Source organism: Schistocerca americana, chromosome 2 (genome assembly GCF_021461395.2).
Source record: "Schistocerca americana isolate TAMUIC-IGC-003095 chromosome 2, iqSchAmer2.1, whole genome shotgun sequence".
Classification (NCBI taxonomy): Eukaryota; Metazoa; Arthropoda; class Insecta; order Orthoptera; family Acrididae; genus Schistocerca; species Schistocerca americana.
In genome coordinates this window covers 1,040,355,888-1,040,380,281 of record NC_060120.1, presented here as the reverse complement: position 1 = coordinate 1,040,380,281, position 24,394 = coordinate 1,040,355,888, and positions in this window count along the sequence as shown.

Sequence of the window (24,394 nt, the reverse complement as noted above, 5' to 3'; positions counted from 1 at the left end):
AACCCTGATTTTACCCGGCGTCCTCCTCTCCGTCCAAACCAAGTCGATGGCCGTGAAAGTCCTTCACCAGGGCACGTGAACCCGATCATATTCCGACCGGCGTTCTGTAAATAATGCAACTCTTTTTTCCACGGTCAGTTTCGGTTGAAAAAAATAATAATGCTGAATTTTTTGTGGGACATCGTGGAATATTCCTGCTTCAGCTCTTACAGTTTCGTGAAGTTCCGATAGGTGGCGGTGCGTACGCAATCTTCAAACTGGCGTCCGTAACGGAGATTCGTTTCAAGCACAGAGCTATCACTGAGTTTATTTTAGCGGAAAACCAGAGCATCGCAGATACATATAGGTGCTTGCAAAATGTCTACGAAGAACAAGCAGTGAACAAAAGCACGGTGAGCCGTTGGGCGAGGCGTCTGTCCTCATTGCAACAACGTGGCGCAAACACGTCTGGTCTCCCGAACGCTGGCCGGCCGCACAGAGGTGTGACTCCTACAGTGTTGTAAGATGCAGACATTCTCATTCGAGGTGATCGACTGATCACAGTCGAGCACGTCACTGCTCAACTTGACGTCACTCTAGTCTGCGCACCCGATAGGAGTTCACAAAACTTTACTGGACCGTTCTTATCCACCCTACAATATCTCTCACCTTCCGACTTCCATCTGTTTGGCCCAGTGAAGGATGCACTCCACGGGAAGCAGTACATGGATGATGCAGCAAGACGTTGGCTACGACATCGACCAGTACAGTGGTACCATGTGGGCATACATGCCCTCCTAGTAAGGTGGCGTAAGGCCTCTGCATCGAACGGAGATTATGTTGAAAATTTTGGTTTCGCAGTCATAAGAGTGGGAAGTAATATGGTGGCTTGGAATCACGAAGAAACCTGATTTCTGAAACAAAAGTGTTGCACTACTAATTGTACGCCCCTCGTAATATAGTGGCCGAATACATCCATGTTTACAGCCAACGTAAACGTTCTACGTAAGTCATTGGTGTTTTTTTATGGATATGTCATTTGATTTGCTGCAAGTGATGTATCAAAGGCTGGGTTGAGTGGATTATGTCCGAGTGCCACAAATATAATATAATCATGCTATTGGGGCTATACGGTATGTTTCAACAATGTGGAAAGAGACACAGTGTGGCCCACTACCTGTTTGTACACTCGTCACGCGTGGCTCGTCACATCGGCAGTGTTGCAATGAGGACACTTTGCAGTCACAGCGGTAGAGTTGCAACGAGCGTTAGCATCGATAGCGCTACAAGAAGACCAGCATTCCTGTATACGGAGCAGCTGGGAATGGCTACGCTGGCGGCCTAGACCACACGTGAATGGCACGAGCCTCCCCCACCTTGCCCGTGGCATCCCAGCTGTGTGGGACTGCACGTAGTCGCGTGCCGCAACCTCTCTCTTTGGCGGCATATGTTCTGCTGTGTCTCCCACATGCAGCCGATGGTAACGGCAAACACTGTGTGTCAGCCATGCGCAGAATGACGATATATGTGTTTCGTAATTAATTAAGCTAAGTTGCATTTTTCACACTTTCTTTCCGGATTTTAGTTCCCAACTTACATCCATGTTGAATTTTCAGTATGTTTGATATATTGCAAAGAAAGAGGTGGTGCAATGGTAAGACTGGACACATTCTGAGGAGGACGGCAGTTGAGACCAGTGTCCGGTCAGTTACGTTGAAGTTTTTCGTGATTTCTCTAAAATCACTTAAAGTGATTGCTGGAATAGTGCTAATTTCCTTCTCTGTGTTCCCTCAATTCGAGCTTGTCCTCCATCTCTAACCCTAATCACCCTTCCTTTTAAATGTTGCAAGTTAATCTTCCAGCTCCGCAATTTTTTAAATTAAGTTTTGGATTCCCAACCCCAACCGCTAAAAATGAAACGTTTATAGGATCACTATGTCGTCCGTCTGTCTGTCTGCCTGACTGTTAAAAATGCTTCTTCGCCTGAACGGGTAGACGTATCAAGTTGAAATTTCTGTCACATACTAATTCCAATGCCAAAGAAAGCAGGTGTTGACAGATATGAAAAGTGCCGAACTATCTGTTTAATAAGTCACGGCTGCAAAATACTAACGCGAATACTTTTGAGACGAATGGAAAAACTGGTAGAAGCCGACCTCGTGGAAGATCGGTTTGGATTCCGTAGAAATGTGAGGCAATACTGACCCTACGACTTATCTTAGAAAATAGGTTAAGGAAAGGCAAACCTACGTTTCTAGCATTTGTAGACTAAGAGATAGCTTTTGACAATTTTGACTGGAATACTCTCTTTCAAATTCTGAAGGTGGCAGGAGAAAAATACAGGAGCGAAAGGCTATTTACAATTTGTACAGAAGCCAGATGGCAGTTATAAGAGTCGAGGGGCGTGAAAGGGAAGGAGTGGTTCGGAACGGAGTGAGACAGAAATATAACCTCTCCCCGATGCTATTCAATCTATATATTGAGCAAACAGTAAAGGAAATAAAAGAAAAATTCGGAGTGGATATTAAAATCCATGGAGAAGAAATAAAAACTTTGAGGTTCGCCGATCACATTGTAATTCCGTCAGAGAGAGCAAAGGACTTGGAAGAGCAGTTGAACGGAATGGACAGTGTCTTGAAAGGAGGATATAAGATAAACATCAACAAAAGCAAAACGAGGATAATGGCATGTAGTCGAATTAAGTCGGGTGGTGCTGCGGCAATTAGATTAGGTAATGAGACACTTAGAGTACTAAATGAGTTTTATTATTTGGGGAGCAAAATAACTGATGATGGTCGAAGTAGAGAGGATATAAAATGTAGACTGGCAATGGCAAGGAAAGTGTTTCTGAACAAGAGAAATTTTTTAACATCGAGTATAGATTTAAGTGTCAGGAAGTCGTTTCTGAAAGTGTTTGTATGGAGTGTAGCCATGTATGGAAGTGAAACATGGACGATAACTAGTTTGGACAAGAAGAGTATAGAAGCTTTCGAAATGTGGTGCTACAGAAGAATGCTGATGATTAGATGGGTACATCACATAACTAATGAGGAGGTATTCAATAGAATTGGGGAGAAGAGGAGTTTGTGGCACAGCTTGACTAGAAGAAGAGATCGATTGGCAGGACATGTTCTGAGGCATCAAGGGACCACCAATTTAGTATTGGAGGGCAGCGTGAGGGGTAAAAATCGTAGAGGGAGACCAAGAGATGATACACTAAATAGATTCAGAGGGATGTAGACTGCAGTACGTACTGGGAGATGAAGCAACTTGCACAGGATAGAGTAGCATGGAGAGCTGCATCATACCAGTCTCAGGACTGAAGACCACAATAACACCAACAACATCATCAACATCATGTCATATATATTGATACTCTAAAACTCACTCATTAAATCGGTAGGGTACTTCTCACTGATCTAGAATCATGAAATGGAACATCCTGACAAATTAAAATTGTGTGCAAGACCGCAGGTCGACATCGTACCTTTGCCTTTCCCGGGCAACTGCTCTACTGACTGAGTTACCCAAACGCGACTCGTGAACCGTCCTCACACCTTTGCTTCCGCCAGTACCTCATCTCCTACCTTACAAATTTCACAGTTCTTTTGCAAACTTCGCAGGTTTTGCACTTCTCGAAAAAGGATATCGCTGAGACATGTCTTAGTGACAGCCTGGGGATGTTTCCTGAATTAAATTTTCACTCTGTAACATAATATGCGCCGGCATGAAAGTTCCTGATAGGTTAAAACTGTGCCGGACCGAGACTAGAATTCAGGACCTTTGCTTTTCACGGGCAAGTGTTCCACCGACTGAACTACCCCAGCACGACTCACGACACGTTCTGATAGTTTTACGTCCACCAGTACCTCATCCCCTGCCTTCCAAACTTCACAAGAGTTCTCTGCGAAACTTGCAGGAGTCCTGAGCGAATTTTCTTTTCATTCGTCAGCAACTCGTATGCATAAGCTGTTAAGCTGGTTGAGGGACAATTGCACTTGTCGGCTCTTGCAGTCTTCGAAACTGTGCGGATAACGTTTCTCTGAAACTTTGATGGTATATCGCTAGTCTCATACATTCATCACACCAACGTGAATAGTCAGTTTGTTGCCACTTCTCCCGATGCTTTTAGCAATTCCGGTGGAATTTTATCCGTCCCTTTTGACTTACTTGTTCTTAAGCCGTCTAAAGATTTTTTTTTAAATTCTGATTCTGATATTTGGTTCCCCATCTCTTCCCTGTTGACTCCTGTTTCTTCTTCTGTCACGTCATAAGATAAGTCATCATCCACAATATAGGCCTCCGGTGTATTCTTTCTGCCTATCCGCTCTCTCCGTTGCATTTAACAACGCAATTGCCCATGCACTCCTAATGTTACCGTCATTGCTTTTAATTTCACCAAAAGTTGTTTTGATTTTTCTATATCCTCAGTCCCCAATGGCCTTGCCGCAGCCAACGGCCTTCCCGCAGTGCTAACAGCGGTTCCCGCAAATCCAACGCAGATAAGGGCTGTCGGGCTTGGCTAGTACTTCCATGGGTCGCCGTTCAGGTCTGCTCAGCGCTGTTGGCAAGCGGGGTGCACTCAGCCCTCGTGAGGCCAATTGAGGAGCTACTTGGTTGAGAAGTAGCGGTTCCGGTCGCGAACACTGACAACGACAGGGATAGCTGGACGCTGACCACGTGCCCCTCCATATCCGCATCGAGTGGCGCATGTTGGTGAGGATGACATGGCGGTTAGTTTGTACCGTTGGACCTTCTGCGGCGTCTTCGGGTGAGAAGGTAAGCTCATTCAGTCCTTTCGACAGTCAATTCTTTTTCGTTTTCTTCACATTTTTCGTCCAGCTAATCTGCCTTAGCAGCCCTTTATTTCCTTTCTCTTCCATTCCTAAGTTATTTGTATTTCCGTATCCCTGAATTTTTTTGAACGTTTTTGTACACCCTTCTTTCGTCTGTTACCCAGGTTTCTTCGCAGTTATCTTCTTTGTACCTATTTTTTTTTTTTTCGAGTTCTCTGATTTCTCTTTTTCAGAGGTTTACATTTCACTTCAGCTGAACTGCTTACTAAGCTACTTATTATCGCAGTATCTACAACCTTAGGGAACTTCAAGTGTGTCTCTCCATTCCTTAGCACACCGCATCTCACTTCTTTTCGCACTGGTTCTTTGTAATTATTATCTTAAACTTCAGCCTACTCTTCATCATTACTAAATTCTGGTATGAGTCTATATCTACTCCTGAATGCGTCTTACAGTCCAATATCGGATTTCGACATCTCTACTATGACCGTGATGTGATCTGACTGGAATCTTCCAGTATCTCCTGGATTTTTCAGATATACCTCCTCCTTTTGTGATTCTAGAACAGAGGGTTCGCTATTACTAACTGAAACTTGTGGCACAACTGAATTAGTCTTCCTCCTCTCTCATTCCTACTACCACTACTATCAACACCATAGTCTCCCGTTACGCTTTCTTCTATTCGTTCCGCAACAACCACATTCCGATCCTCCATGATTATTAGATTTTCGTCTCCGTTTACGTACTGAATTACCCGTTCAATATCTTCATATATTTTCTCTATTTCTTCATCTTCTGCTTGCGACGTCGGCTTGTGTACCTGAACTACTGTTACCGATGTTGGTTTGCTGTCCGTCCTAAACCCTATCACTGAACTGTTCACAGTAACTCACTCTCTGACCTATTATATCCTACTCGCTTCATGCCATTTTCCGCTGCTGTTGGTTTTATCCCATACTAGTATGACCAGAAATACTTGTTCTCTTTCCATTTTTCATCTGCGGTGCGTAAAATGATCAAAATCAAAGAAAGCTTTTTTTCTTGATATTCTCTTCGCAGATGCTACCATCAAGGTTAAGTACAGTGAATGGCAATACTGTGACGTACAGTTGGTTAAAAAGGTTCCTCAAAACTTTCAGTCCATAAGTGTTCAGACAAGGACTAATGGACTAATGGACAGAAGATACAAAAAAAATTCAGTAAAAATAGGTGAAACACGTTCAGCTAAAAAAATTATGAAAGACGAGTAGTACATGGAGGTATTTCAGTAGTGGATGATGTGAGTTGGGTTGCCTACCTTAAAGTACATAAATTATTTTCTGGGCCAGTTTTATTTTGTGCATCCTACTGATATTCTTATGTACAAGGTTAACAGCTATAAACTACTGAACTGAGGCAAAATAGTTACAAATATGAGTAACACACTTTCTAGAACGTACTCTTCCTGTCTGTTATGCCTGGCACCAGAAAAAGGTAAATATAATAGTGAATGACATCTCAGTAACATGCCTTTTCTTGTTCACGATTTGAGTACGTCACCGTTACTGTTGAAAGTATCTAAGTGAGGCTGGTGCCATCACTCTCATTCGTCCATGTTAAAATATACGCTGATGAGCCAAAACATTATCACCACCTGCTTAATAGCTTGTTTCACCGTCTTTGGAACGAAATACATCACTGATTCGGTGTGTCAGAGCTCCGACAGTTTGTTGGTAGGTTAGTCGAGGTAGCCATATGGCATTGGATGACTACACACAGGTCAAGCAATTCGCGTAAATGACGGGGCTTAGATTTGCGTTCGCGGTGATGGCGCCCGATAGCAATCCAGATGGGTTCCAAAGGATTTATCTGAGGCAAATTCGGTCACCTAGACATCAACATTAGCTCACTATAATGCTCCTCAGCCCTCTGTCTCCGAGACACGGCTAATTATACTGCTGAAGGATGACATCACTGTCGGGAAATACATCAAGCATGGAGGGCTGCAGGTGGCTCGTAGCTGTCAGCGTCTTCGATGACTATCACAGGTTTCATGCAAGCGCAGGAGAATATCTCTCACTGCATAACACTGCTCCTACCATACTCTGTCCGTGGTGCGCTACATGTTTCGACCTGCCATTCATCTCGTAGACTTCGTATGTGGAGACCATCATCGACCTGTGGTTGGACCAAAATGTGAACATGTAGGAGTAGTCTGCTGTAGAACTAACGTTGTGATCCGAAACACTTCTACGTGCACCAGCTTTGTGATCTTTCGGCAGAGATGCCACAAATATATCCTACTTTACAGAGCAGACAAGCCTCCAAACGCCATTTTCTGTGAAGCGTTGTGGACGCCCAACCATTTGGCGCCTAGAGGTAGCTTCATTATCCTTCTACCTCTTTCTGTAGATGCTCATGCGAGTAGCTCGTGAAAATTCGACCCACTTCCCCATTCTCGAGGTACTCATTCACAGGATCTACGTAATCATAAACTGCTCTTTGTCAACGTCGTTTAACTCAATGGATTTCCGAATTTCAGCCCATGTGTTCTCTAGGGTGGCAACGCCACCAGCTGGCATCCAAGTCGCAGTGAGCAGAGGTCATAATGTTTTCGCTGACCAGCTTACACTATTTTGCGCTGTTGCTGCTGCCGTGTAGAATTACACTGATGCAACGTTCAGTTGGTGAGATACTTGAACTCTCTCTCTCAGTTATGAATTAGACGCATTGAGTTCACTGAAGGTTGCTAGCTGGCCTTTCTGAATTTTCTGAGATGGCGTGAGCTACCAGATGTGAACATAGCGGAGCTGTGGCTTACTTTAATAGATGGCAGAGCTGTGCTGAAACTAAGACCCAACTGCACAGCGATTCAGAATCACTGTATCAGAACAGCTGGCGCAGTACTGCCTCAGAGCGTCCAGCGTTCTGCGAGATGTACTACACGGACTGTGCCCTGGCACAAGTCCGAATATCTTGTCCGTCATTTCACTATGTAACTTTCGTTGTAAACTCTTTACTTAATTGCTTTAAAAAAATGAGCTGACATTACAGCAGTTAAACAGTTAAAGACGGCAACATTTTATGGAGACGCACAGTGTGCTACTCCACGAGGATCAAGAGACCTTTGTAATCGTAACATTCCCCCACCGTATATTCCTCCACCTTCTGTAAAGAAGGGGCTCCCTTTCAATACCAACATTTCACAATGGTTGTGTGTGTGTGTGTGTGTGTGTGTGTGTGTGTGTGTGTGTGTGTGTCTTCCTTCCGGAGCAAGTTCCGGAGCAGGTGCTTTCCGGAGCACACGGATGTACCTAGAGCATTGTCAAAAAACCATTTTAATTAGGTAGCTGTTCCTCAACAACAGAGATAAGGAGGCGAGCAGAAATGTCATCCTTCCACGGTATACGAGAGCGCGCGCGCACACACACACACACACACACACACACACACACGCACACACACACACACACACACACACACACACACAGAGCTGTTATTCGGTACGGTGGACTATCTCAAACCTCTACCTGACAGCCTTCAGACAGCTTACATGAAGAAGAAGAATAAACGTGAGCTATGATGGGTGATAACCACATGCAGCGGCAAATGCTTGTGAATGCAGAAACTGCTCTCCACCCGTCAGCGGCAGAGCAGGCGGATCGGTGCTTAGTGAGACGATTTGTATGAAGATCCGTGAGTATCTCATTTAAGCGGGACATATTATTTCAACGTGTTTTCAACATATACGTTTTACTTGGCCGAGAAGCACTTTCAGACAGTGCTGGCACATCCAGAACGTTTGAACGTATGCTGCTGTTGACCACTTTTTCATCCATAATGGATAGTCACATATTTTGCTGTTGTTCCGGGAGGAGGGGAGAGGGGGGGAGGGGGGGAGCAGTCCTCCCGAGAAATATGTTTAACAACTTCCAGGAAGCGTCATGTTCTTGAGTCTTTTGTTCATCTGTGACTGATTTCTGCAGACTGGAAACAGTATATCGCTGCCGGCAGATGAAACTCTGTGTGTGCCTTCGGTGACAAGTTGGAACAAGTGCGGAAAACCGATACCCCACCTGTGGAGCAGGAGGGGAGGGAGGGAGGAGAGGAGGTATGAGGGGACTCGATCTAAGCTGCTTACTCTGTGTCCATACATCTAGGTGAACACCCGTGTAGCTACCTCCACTCTCTCTGGGGAGAACTTTTGGGGCTGGTTGCAACGTTCTTTAAAATATTTTACTGAAATGGTTTAAATGATCGCCTGAACCAGGAATGCATACAAAACTGGAGTTGTCGTGTAGCGAGTTGTAACTGCAACTGGTCTGCTTACTCTGTGTTATTGTAAGCAAACCTTTCATACAAAGTGATTGGGCAATTCAGCGCAAAATATTAATAAAGAAATAGAGTCACAGCAAAATACATTCAGCTCCTTAGGTACAGAATCCTCTGACCTGTTCAAAACTCGTACATTTTGTCCTGTACACATAACAAATACATCAAATTGCCTTACCTCTAAAGCAGCAACGGTGTATCGCGTTATATTCTGCTGTCTCATGAAGAAGAATAAAATATACTAGCTACAGGCTCAGCGCTGTGCATTGCTGACTATAATATTTCGAAATATACATAAATTTTTTTTGTTTTTTGTTTTTTTTTTCTTTTTTGCAGATAAATGAAACATTTAAGAAAAATTCAGTGTCTTTGAAGAACGTATGGCCTGAACAGGGAGGCATAGTTAATTACTGACACTTTTTCAATAGTGAAGTTCATTCGACGTTCAGTTTGGCTTTTCAAAACATCTTGCAATTGAAGTTAAATTACTCAGAAAAATTACATCCTTCTCTTACTAAATGAATGCCTTACTTTGCTGACGTAGTCACATACAATGGGATTTGTACAGCAAATATTACCTAACATCACTAAAAGGCATAAAGACAAATCATCAGATTACGTATACCTGTGTTAACAAATCTTTGAAACACTATAGAAAGGAAGTATCTAACTAGCCTACATACCGAATCTGTTGATTTACACTCTGGGGCTACTCAACACAGAACTCACTGTTACTAATTATCAGGCAATTCATTTACACTGACGCCCTGGAAAAAGGAAAGTAATACAAAATTAACTTATTCACCTTAAATGCGAGAAGACTTCTGCTTCCACAATTATATTTCCAATAATACATTCTTTCTAATATAAATCCAGTAATCCTTTCTTGTCTCAATTAAATTTACATTTCAACATTTCATTTTACATTCCATTATAAAATCAATCTTCATTTTTAACTACCTGTTTTACGTGCGGTGTAACACAAAATATTCGCATTAGAAATTCCTACATTATAATCTAACACTTGGTGGCTTTACAGAGCACACCGCAAAAACTGCCTACTGCATCCTCTTTCCTCACAGACTGATACACACCCACTACTGTGCGCCAAGCCCCTCTTACTCCGACGCTACAGTCTCACACCAGAAGCAGTATCTTTGGCTCTGCGGTCATGCAAGGTCGGCGATCCGCTTTATAGAGGCCATCAGAGGTATACATAGTTGACAATATAACAGTTCCATTTTAGTTTAATTAGTATCATTACGATATTCGGGTGCCACACGTATGTGTACCCCAATAGACTCCTTTTACGGTTTTATGGTAATTGTGTCGTTGTGTGTTGTGTCGTTGTGTGGTTCATGGTGTGGGTTCCTGTTGTCATGTCCTAGTTCATGAACCACGGGCAACGTATGAGTGGCCAAGTAAGTGGTCTCGACAGTCGGGCCGGCCGGAGTGGCCGAGCGGTTAAAGGCGCTACAGTCTGGAACCGCACGACCGCTACGGTCGCAGGTTCGAATCCTGCCTCGGGCATCGATGTGTGTGATGTCCTTAGGTTAGTTAGGTTTAAGTAGTTCTAAGTTCTAGGGGACTTATGACCACAGCAGTTGAGTCCCATAGTGCTCAGAGCCATTTGAACCATTTGAACCGACAGTCGGGATACCAGTTACTTTGGAATAAGGCTGGGCATCTCGGACATATTCTGAGTCGTGGTCACCTTTGTGCTCATTCGGCAAAGACTACCAGATCCACCGGTTAGTCCCTCAACCGTTAGGGGTAAAGCCCAATGGGACTCGGGGCAAGTAAGGCTAGCAACCTGCTTCCCTGGTACTTTAAATATGATGCTGGCAACAATCAGAGCAAAATGCCTCGGACCTTTGGAGGTGACGGTGTCCCACCTCTAACTGACAAACCAGGGGCTCCTAAGATACGACTTGGCAAACAAATGGTAATGAGATGGGGAGCTATTAATATCAAGAAGATGGATAGTTTTTATGAGGCACTCAGTGATGTAGTTGTTAGAGTAAAGGACAAGGACAGTGTTCTGCTCATGGGTGATTTTAACGCCAGGATTGGAAATCGAACAGAAGGGTATGAAAAGGTTATGGGTAAATTCGGAGAGGATATGGAGGTCAACAGGAACGGGAAAAAACTCTTGGATTTCTGTGCCAGTATGGGCTTAGTAATCACAAACTCCTTTTTTAAACACAAGAACATTCACCGGTATACTTGGGAAGGCAGGGGAACCAGATCTGCCATTGACTATATAATAACAGATCAGGAATTCAGGAAGGCTGTGAGGGACACACGTGTATTCAGGGGATTCTTTGATGACACTGATCATTATTTAATCTGCAGTGAAATTGGGATTGTGAGGCCGAAAGTGCAGGAGGTCAGGTCCATAGGTAGGAGGACAAGAGTGGAGAAACTTCAAGATAAGGAAATCAGGCACAAGTACATAACAGGGATATCAGAAAGGTACCAGTTAGTTGAATGTGGTCAATTACAGTCATTGGAAAAGGAATGGACAAGGTACAGGGACACAGTACTAGAAGTGGCTAAAGAATGTCTTGGAACAGTAGTGTGTAAAAGTAGGAGAAGCAAACAGCTTGGTGGAATGACACAGTCAAGGCAGCCTGTAAAAGGAAAAAGAAGGCGTATAAAAATGGCTACATACTAGAACTCCTAGAACTCAGGTAGACAGAGAAAGTTATGCTGAAGAAAGAAGCAAGGATGCTGCAATTATCTATTTGGCTTCCAAAGAAGAAATCTTGGGAAGACTTTGGAAAAAGGTTGGAGACTATGGATCAAGCGGCTGGTGTGTAATTAGCAGTCTTCGAAAGGGAGGTAAGAAGGAAATGACAAGTATTTTGGACAGGTCAGGAAAACTGCTGGTGAATCCTGTGGATGCCTTGGGGAGATGGAGGGAATATTTTTGAAGAGTTGCTCAATGTAGGTGAAAATACGATCAGTAATGTTTCAGATTTCGAGGTAGAATGGGATAGGAATGATGATGGAAATAGGATCACATTTGAGGAAGTGGAGAAAATGGTCAATAGATTGCAGTGCATCAAATACAGTGGAATGTCAGGCCTTAAATGGCTACACAGGATAATTGAAATGGCCTGGGAGTCGGGACAGGTTCCATCAGACTGTACAAAAGCAGTAATCACACCAATCTTTAAACATGGAAACAGAAAAGATTGTAACAACTGCAGAGTTATCTCTTTAATCAGCGTTGTGGGTAAAATCTTCTCAGTTATTGTTGAAAGGAAAGTGCGAGTATTAGTTGAGGACCAATTGGATGAAAATCAGTGTGGGTTTAGGCCTCTTAGAGGTTGTCAGGACCAGATCTTTAGCTTACGGCAAATAATGGAGAAGTGCTATGAGTGGAACAGGGAATTGTATCTATGCTTTATAGATCTAGAAAAGGCATATGACCGGGTTCCTAGGAGGAAGTTATTGTCTGTTCTGCGAGATTATGGAATAGGAGGCAAACTTTTGCAAGCAATTAAAGGTCTTTACATGGATAGTCAGGCAGCAGTTAGAGTTGACGGTAAATTGAGTTCATGGTTCAGAGTAGTTTCAGGGGTAAGACAAGGCTGCAACCTGTCTCCACTGTTGTTCATATTATTTATGGATCATATGTTGCACACAATAGACTGGTTGGGTGAGATTAAGACATGTGAACACAAAATAAGCAGTCTTGCATATGCGGATGACTTAGTTGTGATGGCAGATTTGCTTGAAAGTTTGCAAAGTAATATTTCAGAGCTAGATCAGAAATGTAAGGACTATGGTATGAAGATTAGCATCTCCAAAACGAAAGTAATGTCAGTGGGAAAGAAATATAAACGGATTGAGTGCCAAATAGGAGGAACAAAGTTAGAACAGGTGGACGGTTTCAAGTACTTAGGATGCATATTCTCACAGGATGGCAACATAGTGAAAGAACTGGAAGCGAGGTGTAGCAAAGCTAATGCAGTGAGCGCTCAGCTACGATCTGCTCTCTTCTGCAAGAAGGAAGTCAATACCAAGACTAAGTTATCTGTGCACCGTTCAATCTTTCGACCAACTTTGTTGTATGGGAGCGAAAGCTGGGTGGATTCAGGTTACCTTATCAACAAGGTTGAGGTTACGGATATGATAGTAGCTAGGATGATTGCAGGTACTAGTAGATGGGAACAATGGCAGGAGGGTGTCCACAATGAGGAAATCAAAGAAAAACTGGGAATGAACTCTATAGATGTAGCAGTCAGGGCGAAGAGGCTTAGATGGTGGGGTCATGTAACACGAATGGGAGAAGCAAGGTTACCCAAGAGACTCATGGGTTCAGCAGTAGAGGGTAGGAGGAGTCGGGGCAGACCAAGGAGAAGGTACCTGGATTCGGTTAAGAATGATTTTGAAGTAATAGGTATAACATCAGAAGAGGCACCAATGTTAGCACTGAATAGGGGATCATGGACGAAATTTATAAGGGGGCTATGCTCCAGACTGAACGCTGAAAGGCATAATTAGTCTTAAATGATGATGATGATGATGTGTTGTTACAGTGGTTATTATCAATTCCCAAGGTGTGTGTTGCATTACGATCTGTTGTTTACGAGTGGCGGTTTTTCACGACTATTTTGATGTTAAATTAGAGCAGTGAAGCATTTTCCGTCAGTTGTGTGTATTGACCTACCCACACTTCAGTGACAGTTTGGTGCTCTGTCCCTTCTCATCATCTATTTGTGCACGTGTTCCACAGCAACTATGCATTTCTAGATCGGTAGCAGACAACTCTTACATCACTTCAGTGATAGTTTACCGCCCTATCCCTTCTTACCTCAGTAGTAGTACTATCGGTAGGAGGCAGTTCTTTCAACAGCAGCTGTACGATAGTTTCCTGCCAATTTTGAATGATATTGTGGAGTAGGGCACACAGCAAGGTGAACATATACAAACAGACGCATGATGGGAACGGGGAACTAAGCCCCTATCAAGGGTCCTCAATCAAGGCCCTTACACAAAGGCGGGCACATCTCTCTCATTCGGTCTGGCGTAGTGGCACCATGATTTGTTGTAAAGTATTCCCCTACACTAATCCATTTTCACCTCTTTTGGTTACTCACGTAGGAGACTATGGCTGCAGTTCTCAGGTGTACACTTCCAGATAATACACGTATTAAACTCCACTCCATCCAACATCAACATCTCGTCAATTGAACACATTTTCCCATAAAAATAAATAAATAAAGAAATAAACAAATACCTTACATCCTCCCTCTTTAGGTTTTTTCCCGCCTGTTCAGAAGTGAGGGTGGTAGGGGGCAGCTGTATGACAATCCAGCAGCAGGATAACACCATCAAAAATAAATAAAGTAAAGTACATTACATCCTTCCTCTCGAGCAGCTAAGTGCAGATTGAGGCTTTTCCAACCAATTTACAGGTGGAGGAGGGGATAGGAAGTGTGGGATGGGGGTGGGGAAAGTAGGGGAGGCAAGGTGAAAGGGGGGAGGGAGCCAGAATGGGGATGTTGACCTTATCAGTGAGACATTGCCACATACAGCCCCCATAGAGACTAGGTGGGGGGGGGGGGAGACCATCCGGGGTGAGTGGCCAACTCGAATAAATTGGTCAACAATATTGACTGACCCCATGTTGGCTTTGTTCCTCTACTATAATGTATATACACAGGGAATGTGGACTGTAACTGAAAAAGTTTCATCATGATCTCTCCATTGGCAAAAGTGTCTGGACTAGTCCTCCATTCTGATATCTGGGACAGCCAAGGGGAAGATGGTCAAGAGAAAAAGAATAACCAACAAAAGGATAATGTTCTACGGGTCACGGTGAAGACTGTCAGGAGTTTAAAGGTACTAGAAAATCTGAAAAAAGGAAATTCTAAATCTCAATCTGGATACAGTGGGACACAGTGAAATGAAAGGGAAAGAAGACAAGGATTTATGGTTAGATAAGTATGGGATAGTGTCAATGGTAGAAGAGAATGGTATAATGGGAGTAGGATTCGTTATTCAGTGTAAACGTTGTTCTCGTCAGAATCAACAGCAATCCAACACTGACAATGATAATTCAGGAATACGTACTGACGTCGCAAGCAGAAGATGAAGAGCTGGAGTAAGCATATGAAGATACTGAACGGATAATTCGGTACGTAAAGGGAGATGAAAATCTGCGTGTCAGGCAGAGATTGCGAAATCAGATAACGGTTTGTAAGACGCACCGAGGAGCAGATATATACTCAGATTAGAATCTAGTAGTGCTGAGGAGTAGGCTGATGTTAGGAGACTAGTCAGGAAGAATCAATGCGCAAGGAAGTGGGACATTTCAGTATTGAGGAATAAAGAGGTACACTTGAAGTTTTCTGAGGCTATAGATACTGCGATAACGAATGTCTCAGTAGACATCTCAGTTGAAGAGGAATGGACGTCTTTAAAACGGGCAACCACAGAATTTGGAAAGAAAAACGTATGTACAAAGAAGGTAACTGCGAAGAAACCATGGGCAACAGAGGAAAAATTTTTGTTCGTTGATGAAAGAAGAAAGTACAAAAGGTTCAGGGACATTCAGGAATACAAAAATAAAAGTTGCTTAGGAATGAAGTAATGGGAATTGTGGGGGAGCTAAGGCGAAATGGCTGCATGCAAAATTTGTAGAAATCGAAAAACAAATGACTATCGGAAAGACTGGCTCAGCATGCACAAAAGTCAAAACAACATTCGGTGAAATTAAATGCAAGAGTGGTAACAGTAAGAGTGTAATAGGAATTTCACTGTTAAATGCAGTGGAGAGAGCGGAGAGATGGGAAGTGTGCACTGAAATCCACTATGAAGGGGAAGACTCGTCCGATGACGTGATAGAAGAAGAGACAGGAGTCGACATAGAGGAGGCAGCGGACCCAGTATTAGAGCCATAAATTAGAAGAGCTTTGGAAGACTTAAAGATCGAGTAAAGCAGAAGGGACAGATAACATTCCCTCAGAAGTTCGAAAATCATTGGGGGAAGTGGAAACTTTGGTGTGCCCAATGTACGAGTCTGGCTATATGCAATCTGACTTTGGAAAAAAAAAAAAAAAAATCCACCTCGAGCCGACAAGTGCAATAACTGTCGAAAAATCATCTTAACAACTCATGAATCCAAGTTACTGACCAGAATAATATACAGAAGAATGGAAGAGAGAACTGAGGTTGTGTTACATGGCGATCAGTTTGGCTTTGGGAAAAGTATAGGCACGAGAGAAGCAATTCTAATGTTGCTGTTGATAATGGAAGCATGACTGAAGAAAATTCAAAACACGTTCATAGTATACGTCGACCTGGAAAAAGTGTTCTTCAGTATCAAATGGTGCAAGATGTTCGAAATTCTGAGAAAGACAGAGATAAGCTATAAAGAAAGTCGGATGGCATACAATATATGCAAGAGCCAAGAGGGAAAACAAAAGAGTAGAAATCAAGAACGAAGTGCTCGGATTAGTCTTTCGCCTCTACTGTTCAATTTATACACCGAAGAAGCCTTGACGGAAATGAAAGGTTCAAGAGTGGAATTTAAATTCAGTGTGAAGGGATATCAATGATAATATTCGAGGATGACATTGGAATCCTTTATGAAAACGAAAATGATTTGATAAATGAAAATGTGGATTGAGAGTAAATCGAAGAAAGACCTAAATAATGAGAAGGAGCAGAAATGAGAACAATGAGAAATTTAATATCAAGATTGGAGATCCGGAATTAGGTAAAGTTAAGGAGAATAACCCATGACGGACAGAGTAAGGAGGACAAAGAAAGCAGACTAGCACTGGAGAAAAGTGCATTCGTGGGCAGGAGAAGTCTACTAGTATCACAGGCATTAACATGAGGAAGACATTTTTCTGAGAATGTACGTTTGGAGCACAGCATTGTATGGTAGTGAATAATGAACTGTGGGAAAACAGGAAAAGAAGAGAACCGAAGCATTGGAGAAGGTGCTACGGAGGGATGTTGACAATTAGATAGATTGGTAAGGTAAGGAATGAGGAGATTCGACGAGTAAAGAAATATATGGAATACACTGTCGAGACGAACGGACTGGATCGGAGGACATCTACTGAGACATCATGAAATAACTTCCATGACACTAGAGAGAGCTGTAGAGGAAAACAGAGACCGGGATATATCCAGCAAATAACTGAGGACGCATGTTGTAAGTGCTACTGTGAGATGAAGAGGTTGAATAGGAAACATTCCGCATTCATTAGACTATTCATTCCATTCAAACGGCCGCGCAATTCTTCATCACTTTTATTGAGGATAGGAACGCAATGTGAATGTCATCCGCGAATTTTATCACTGACATCCTTTCTCCCTAAAGTTTAATATCAATCCTCAACAGTTGTTTTACATCCTCCATCGGCTCTTCGATACTTGTATGTAACTTGAACGGCTAGGGCGAAAGGCTACATCCCCATTTCTCATCCCAGCACTTCATCCCTGGCCTTCCATTCGTAATTTTTCCCTCGTTGTTCTTGTACATATTGTTTAATATCCATCTTGTCCTACATCTACATGTTGCACTGTTTTACATTGTCACACATTGTAGGTCGATAAATACTACAAAACTGTCTGGATTTTTCAGTAATCTTCCTTCCATTACCAGTACGATCAAGATACATACTGTGGTGTGGTAACTGAATTTAACAGAGGTTTAATATATGTAGATGGACTGAAGGTTCTTACGTATATGACATGCGGTACTTGGGATTCAATATTATACTGAAACAGAATGGTATTATCAGTTACAAGGAATTCTGTTTACAGACTGTCAGTTTAGAAATGGGGATCTGTTTACATCTGTACGTTAAAATGAATGAATGAATGGTTCTGAGCACTATGGGACTTAACATCTACGGTCATCAGTCCCCTAGAACTTAGAACTACTTAAACCTAACTAACCTAAGGACATCACACAACACCCAGCCATCACGAGGCAGAGAAAATCCCTGACCCCGCCGGGAATCGAACCCGGGAACCCGGGCATGGGAAGCGAGAACGCTACCGCACGACCACGAGGTGCGGGCTGTACGTTAAAAGTTGCTACATTGACATATATCGCGCAGCACTGGTTTGGTGAATACAAATGCACAAGAAAAGGGCGATGTCCAAACGGGAATGTAAAATAACAGCAAATTGAATCCACGAATGCCTCCTCGGTCATCCATTCTCGCTTCTCGTTTTCAAACGCACACTGTGGAGACACTGCGTGGAAGCTTAGCGTTACTCTCTCCTGACCTTTCGCTGTGGGAAAGCACGCAGGAACACTGGGTTTCCTCCTGAGTTATTGGAGCCGGCAGAGCAGGGATGACAGATGTAACGCTCGCGGACTTGCGTCACCGCGTCCTCAGGAGACGCGGAGGAGACGGCGGGCCGCACTCTCTTTGCAGTCCTTGAGCCCTGCGCAGACGTATACATTTTTATGTGTAAACCTTCGAAACAAATGACTGTGGGAACGACGCAGGTGTTCACGGCCATCTGAAATGCTAATCACACGTCACGTCGGCGGCGTTTCAAACTCTCGCCGCAATGCAAACGAGAAACGAGCCGCTTTGTTCTAGCCGACCTGTGTCAGGTGACCGGCGGTTTCCTACAAGCTGCTATCCACACACCAGAAAAACGGCAGATTTTACATTTTCTGCATTAAAAGACATACTCTTTTCATCATCTTCGGTCTCTTCGTTGCTGCCCATCTTTTTAATAGTACATACTTTCACAGGCACTTCCTTTTGGATCATACACACCCCAATGAAAAATCTGTGGTCGGCTCTGTAGCTCAGTAGCGTGACAGTTGTTAAATCTACTTTTTTAAGTTCCCAGTGGTTGGTTGGTTGTTTTCGGGGAAGGAGACCAGACAGCGAGGTCATCGGTCTCATCGGATTAGGGAAGGACGGGGAAGGAAGTCGGCCGTGCCCTTTGAAAGGAACCATCCCGGCATTTGCCTGGAGCGATTTAGGGAAATCACGGAAAACCTAAATCAGGATGGCCGGACGCGGGATTGAACCGTCGTCCTCCCGAATGCGAGTCCAGTGTCTAACCACTGCGCCACCTCGCTCGGTGTTCCCAGTGATTTAAAAGTACCATAATGAGAACTTCTGATCTAATTTGTATGATATGAGTTATGTAATAATTTATGTAATGGAAACATTTTGTGTCTTAAGTGGATTAATCTCGTTATTAATGTTGTAATTTCTGGACCCTTGGTATTACATCCATCCGCAACCGTGGTCGCCACTCGAAATTTTCTATGAATTTCCGAGGCCTGGATTGAAACAAAAATCTCTTATAGTCAGTACCGAAAGTTTCGGCCTAGAACAAATTCTGTAGCATTACGAAAATTACGCATCATTTTACTGATCTGTGTGTATTGTAGGAGCCATCGAGATGCAACCTCCTAGGCTGGTGTGGGATAGTCAGGCAGAGATGTGGATGTGTGGTCCTGTGGTGCACTAAGCCGCTAATAAGGTATCATTCAATAAACCGTCATATGTTTTAGAGAGTTTCACAATCACACTTTCTTCTTCCCAGTTCGACCCACCAGCGGCCGTGCTGTGGCCGCGTTGTGTGGGGTACAGGGTAACGCATCAGCTTCCAGAGAGGAATCAGCTGGCGCAGCTCCTGGCACAGTCTGGGGTCAGTGTTGAAGGCCCGTCGCAGGAGGGTGTCGCGTCTCGCAAGTCGTAGCACCCTGGTGTGGGCGTGGACATCTGTTGGACCATCAGCACTCTTGTAGAATGTAACTGAGCCGTGCGTTGCTCACGATTGTGACCTTTCCTTCCTGCAGTTCTGAAACAAATTTTTTTAAAATTTTCTGTTAATATCTTCTGGCGCTACTATCCTTGCTGACCTTCAAGAGCGACAGCACCAGTGTTAGCGATAGTAGGTTCGTGTTACGATCTGCGGAGCGACCGCGAGTATTTCCGGGTACCGCTGTGAGAGGAGTGACTGAGTCTGTGGACGGCGTAGGTGGAGTGAGTCGGCAGAGTCAGCTGCATGTTAGTCAGTCGACTCTGAGTCTCAGTCGCTTTTGGGTTGTGGACTGAGTCGGGTTCGTCGTTACTCGGCGGTCGGACGAGTTGGTAGTCAGCAGCAGGCAGGTCCGCACGGTGCAAGTACGCGCCGGGACCGTGGCCGACGCAGACGGAAGGCCGTTGGTCGGTCGGTCGGTGGTCGTCGCATGGCGACGTGTGGTATACTGAGCACTGACAACAAGATACAGGGTGTTTCAAAAATGACCGGTATATTTGAAACGGCAATAAAAACTAAACGAGCAGCGATAGAAATACACCGTTTGTTGCAATATGCTTGGGACAACAGTACATTTTCAGGCGGACAAACTTTCGAAATTACAGTAGTTACCATTTTCAACAACAGATGGCGCTGCAAGTGATGTGAAAGATATAGAAGACAACGCAGTCTGTGGGTGCGCCATTCTGTACGTCGTCTTTCTGCCGTAAGCGTGTGCTGTTCACAACGTGCAAGTGTGCTGTAGACAACATGGTTTATTCCTTAGAACAGAGGATTTTTCTGGTGTTGGAATTCCACCGCCTAGAACACAGTGTTGTTGCAACAAGACGAAGTTTTCAACGGAGGTTTAATGTAACCAAAGGACCGAAAAGCGATACAATAAGGGATCTGTTTGAAAAATTTCAGCGGACTGGGAACGTGACGGATGAACGTGCTGGAAAGGTAGGGCGACCGCGTACGGCAACCACAGAGGGCAACGCGCAGCTAGTGCAGCAGGTGATCCAACAGCGGCCTCGGGTTTCCGTTCGCCGTGTTGCAGCTGCGGTCCAAATGACGCCAACGTCCACGTATCGTCTCATGTGGCAGAGTTTACACCTCTATCCATACAAAATTCAAACGCGGAAACCCCTCAGCGCCGCTACCATTGCTGCACGAGAGACAAAATGGTTCAAATGGCTCTGAGGACTATGGGACTCAACTGCTGAGGTCATTAGTCCCCTAGAACTTAGAACTAGTTAAACCTAACTAACCTAAGGACATCACAAACATCCATGCCCAAGGCAGGATTCGAACCTGCGACCGTAGCGTTCGAGAGACATTCGCTAACGATATAGTGCACAGGGTTGATGACGGCGATATGCATGTGGGCAGCATTTGGTTTACTGACGAAGCTTATTTTTACCTGGACGGCTTCGTCAATAAACAGAGCTGGCGCATATGGGGAACCGAAAAGCCCCATGTTGCAGTCCCATCGTCCCTGCATCCTCAAAAAGTACTGGTCTGGGCCGCCATTTCCTCCAAAGGAATCATTGGCCCATTTTTCAGATCCGAAACGATTACTGCATCACGCTATCTGGACATTCTTCGTGAATTTGTGGCGGTACAAACTGCCTTAGACGACACTGCGAACACCTCGTGGTTTATGCAAGATGGTGCCCGGCCACATCGCACGGCCGACGTCTTTAATTTCCTGAATGAATACTTCGATGATCGTGTGATTGCTTTGGGCTATCCGAAACATGCAGGAGGCGGCGTGGATTGGCCTCCCTATTCGCCAGACATGAACCCCTGTGACTTCCTTCTGTGGGGACACTTGAAAGACCAGGTGTACCGCCAGAATCCAGAAACAATTGAACAGCTGAAGCAGTACATCTCATCTGCATGTGAAGCCATTCCGCCAGACACGTTGTCAAAGGTTTCGGGTAATTTCATTCAGAGACTACGCCATATTATTGCTACGCATGGTGGATATGTGGAAAATATCGTACTATAGAGTTTCCCAGACCGCAGCTCCATCTGTTGTTGAAAATTGTAACTACTGTAATTTCGAAAGGTTGTCTGCCTGAAAATGTACTGTTGTCCCAAGCATATTGCAACAAACGGTGTATTTCTATCGCTGCTCGTTTAGTTTTTATTGCCGTTTCAAATATACCGGTCATTTTTGAAACACCCTGTAAGTGGGGGAAGAGTTGGCAGCCAGCAACAGTCGGGTCCGTATTGTGTTAGTATTCGCCGGGACCGATGTCGGCGAAAGTGGACTGCCGTTGGTCGTTCCTCGGGCGGGCGCCTCAGTCGACAACGTTTTGGATCCTCAGCACGAACACCATTTTCCGAGTCGGGATGTGGTTGGACCTTGTTGGTTCGTTGGAACTGAGCAGGGACACAGTCTCCACAGCGCGAAACCACGCCGGGGTTTTGGCGGCGGGTACGCGCTGTTGCATTTGGAGGCGCTAGCAGTGTGAGCGACTTTTCGCTTTCTTCCGAAGCAGGATCCTCGAGTATTTAGTTACCTGTTCTTAAAACTCGACTGTTACGTTTTTGTTCGTTATTTGTGAATTGTTGTTTCCTCAGCCGCTGATGCGTGTGATAACAAATCGTGTGTTTTGTTGCCTAGAATCTGCAGCCTCCCGTAGTGACTTAACGGTTGTGACTTGTGTTTTCGGTATTCTTTTAAACTAGTCTTGAGTGGTGTTTGATCCCTTGATCTCGATGAGGCCGAGTTTGAAGTTATTGGTATCTTGGTTTACTCTTCGTCGGCCGATATTTTCCATTATCTGTGCAGTTAGATCTGACCGTTGGAAATCGGTCAGATTGCCGGTTGGTCGTGAACCGTTCCTAGGCTGTGTTCCCTTCTAATTAAGAGGTTGTCGGGCTGGCTGCCTGTCTCACCTAAACATGCGTAAGTGCTACCTTCCCAGGCCGACCCTTGGAACATTCTGAGCGCCTTCCTTGTGTTTTACATAGTGACTTCCTTTTTAGTCTTAAGTACTTTGTGTGGCCTTCAGCCGAGTTTTAGTGTATTAAAATTGCAAGGCTTTTTTTCTTAGGCCTTAAACCGTAAAAAAATTGTTTATTGCTTGGTATGTGGCCTTCAGTCGAGTTTCAGCCTTTCAAAATTAAAATTGAAAATTCCTTGTGCCTAGGCCTTAAGCCGTAAATTTGTTTCAAGTTGGTATGTGGCCTTCAGCCGAGTTTTCAGCCTTTTCACATCAAAAGTTGTAAAATTTTGTCTAGCCCTTTAGCCGTAAGAAATATTTTCTACTTTGTATATGGCTTTTAGCAGAAGTTTGCAGCTTAAATTAAAAATTTCCTCGTCCGGGCTTTAAGCCGTGAGATTGATTGTGTTCCGTATGTGGAATTCAGCCGATTTTTATGTGAATCATTTTAGGATAAAGCCTGTAGCCTATTTCAGTTGAAATTTACAAGCTCTTCCATTTAGGCCTTAAGCGGTAAAATTGTTTTCTGTATGGTGTGTGGCCTTCAGCAGAGTTTTAATCTCCGTTAAATTAAAAATTCGAAATCCTCATCTTACCCTTAAGTCATAAGGCTGTTATTCTTTAGTATGACGCCTTCAGCCAAGTTTTACACGAAATATTTTATGATAAGGCTTTCAGCCTTTTCAAATTGAAAGCTCTTCTTCCTAGGCCTTAAGCCGTTAAATTGTTTTGTTGATATGCGGCCATCAGCCGAGTTGTCAGTCGGTTTATGTTGAAGATATAAATTTTTTTTCTAATGAAGTGAAATCTCCAGAAGCACTCCTGTACCTCAATTCCTTGCTTAGGCCTTGTGCCTTGGATTTTTGATGTGCCCTTCAGCCGATCTAAATTAAATCAAAGGATGTCTTTCGTTAAAAAGTTGAGAGTTTGGATAATTAGTTGTGTGATTGTGTGTTTTAAGAAATAAAGTTTAAATGTTGAGTGCAAATGACAGTAACTTATTTTGGCCCGTTTCCACAAATGTAACCGCATCCGCTATGTCCTGCTAGCCTAGGGATTTCAGCAGCTGCGTTGGGGCGCGGTCCTGGAAATCTGCATGCACCTGTTGTCAGTTGTCACCGTGGCGTGTAAGCTCAAGACCCAAAAGTGACGTGGAGTACAGCCCGGGAGGCAGTCCCAGCATACAACCGGTAAGCCAGTTCTTGTCCAGCGCAGGAACGACTGCACAGGCACCCTGCCCTCCAATTAAACAGCTCGCAGATGGGCAGATCGGTTCTTCACCTTTGGGTAGTCGTGAAAGTGACTGGTAGGAAAGCAGCGCACAGAGCTGAAGTTTCCTCAGGCAGCTGAAGTCCCATAGCAGCAGACTCCAAGCTCATGGCAGCTGATGACACTATGTCGTATTCACTAGGTCATCCTGCAACTAGCAGAGGCGGCCTTCCATCGGTATCAGCAATGCACATGGAGTGACCAGATCCGGCCGCTGTGGCCGAGCGGTTCTAGGCGCTTCAGTCCGGAACCACGCTGCTGCTACGGTCCTTCCTCGGGCATGGATGTGTCTGATGTCCTTCGGTTAGTTAGGTTTAAGTGGTTCTA